This window comes from Trichechus manatus, unplaced genomic scaffold, assembly GCF_000243295.1.
Source record: "Trichechus manatus latirostris isolate Lorelei unplaced genomic scaffold, TriManLat1.0 scaffold00209, whole genome shotgun sequence".
In the NCBI taxonomy this organism is placed as follows: domain Eukaryota; kingdom Metazoa; phylum Chordata; class Mammalia; order Sirenia; family Trichechidae; genus Trichechus; species Trichechus manatus.
In genome coordinates this window covers 2,519,981-2,522,147 of record NW_004444145.1, presented here as the reverse complement: position 1 = coordinate 2,522,147, position 2,167 = coordinate 2,519,981, and positions in this window count along the sequence as shown.

Sequence of the window (2,167 nt, the reverse complement as noted above, 5' to 3'; positions counted from 1 at the left end):
TACACAATTCAGTCCATAACAGCTGTTAACCAAAAGGTTAGTGGTTTGAACCCATCAGCTGCTCCTGTAAAGATTACAGCGGTGGAAACCCTATGGGACAGTTCTGCTCTTTCCTATAGGGTCACTATGAGTTGGAATTGACAGCAGTGGGTCTGGTTTTTATGGTTTGTGTGGCGCAAGTGGTTTGCGCATGACTGCTAACCTAAAGATTGGTGGTTTGAACCCACCCAGTGGCACCACAGAAGAAAGGCCTGGCAACCTGCTTTTATAAAGATTAAAACAAAACAAAACCCATTGCTTTCAAGTTGATTGCAACTCATAACAACCCTATAGGACAGAGTAGAGCTGCCCCATAGGGTTTCCAAGCAGTGGCTGGTGGATTCAAACTGCTGACCTTTTGGTTAGCAGCTGAGCCCTTAACCACTGCACTGTCAGGGCTCCTCCATAAAGATTACAGTCAAGAAAACCCTATGGAGCAGTTCTGCTCTGTGAAACATGGGGTTGCTATGAGTTGGAATCGACTCTATGGCAATGGGTTTGTTTGTTTGTTTGTTTGTTTTTTTAGGTGAATTAGCGATGAGTTTTGGCAGATGAGATGTATATATGGCTCCTACAAAGATGAAGCCATGCAGAAAGGGGGATGTAGCCAAGGGAAATAGCCTGGGGACTAAAGGAGCTGCTTCAGTGAATTTCAGGGATATATAAGCACATGTTCATAAGCAGAAGCAAGCTAAGGAGTCACAGATTTAAACTACATACAACCCACTCCCTCCCCCATCTCAAATATCAAGGCATCAATTTATCTAGTAGGTTGCCTAAATTAAACCTTTACTTCATTTTCCTTCTACTTTCTTTCTATCACTGCTTATTAATTTCTTCACCAAAGAATGGACAGGGGAGAAAGGCTGGGTAAATTAGTAGTTCTCATCTCTCAATATGATAGCAATGTGAGGCAGATGTCTAATGGAAGGTATTATAACTATAATTGATGCAGAAAATTCAAGTCAACAATATTTTTTAACTCGAATCATTCTGTTACCTGTGGAAATATCATTTTCAGATTCAGAGAGAATTATGGGACTCTTTCCCCTGTCCTTTGGCTTATTGTTGTTGTTAGTTGCCATTGAGTCTGCTGCAACTTATGATGATCCCACGTACAGAAGAACGAAATGCTGGCTGGCCCCGTGCCATCCTCATAATTGCTGACATGCTTGAGTCCACTGTTACCTTCCAACCTAGGGGGCTCATTTTCCAGCACTATGTTGGGCAATATTCTGTTGTGAGCCATATGTTTTCCATTGGCTAATTTTTGGCAGTAGACCTTCCTAGTTTGTCTTAGTCTGGAAGCTCTGTCGAGACCTGTTCACCATGGGTGATCCTGCTGGTATTTGAAATACCGGAGGCATAGCTTCCAGCATCATAGAAACATGCAAGCCACCATAGTACAACAAACTGACAGACAGATGGTGGCTTGTTAGACACACATAATTCTTCCCTCTTGCCTAACCTTCAAATGTTGGCATTCCCTGGAGTTCTGATTTCAACTCTTTTTCTCACCTCATTCACTTCTGTTGCTTCACTTACCAACTGTATGCTGCTCATGCCCCTAAGTTAGATCACTCAGATCTATATATTCATTCCATATGTAACATTTCCCACTTATATATATCCCATAGGAAAGTGGTCTCCAAACTTTTTTTTAAGTAATACTTTATTGTGTTTTCTGTTGAGGGTTTACACAGCAAATTAGGTTCCCATTTAACAATTTCTACACAAATTATTCAGTGGCATGGATTACATTTTTCATAATGTGTTAACATTCTTATTAATTCTATTCTGGTTGTCACACAAGTTCTTTTTTTTTTCCTTCTAAATTTTACTGATTTTGTTGTTTTTGCTGAGAATATACACAGTAAAACATAAACCAATTCAACAGTTTATACATGTACAATTTAGTGACAGTGATTACATTCTTTGAGTTGTGCAACCTTTCTCACCCTCTTTTTCTGAATTGTTCCTTCCCCATTAACATAAACTCACTGCCCCAGAAGTTTCCTATCTAACCTTCCCAGTGGCCATTGTCAATTTGATCCCATATAGATAGTTCTTAAAAAAGCATCATGCTCAAGGCAGGCCTTTTTCACTAGTTAAGCTAAACTATTGTTTG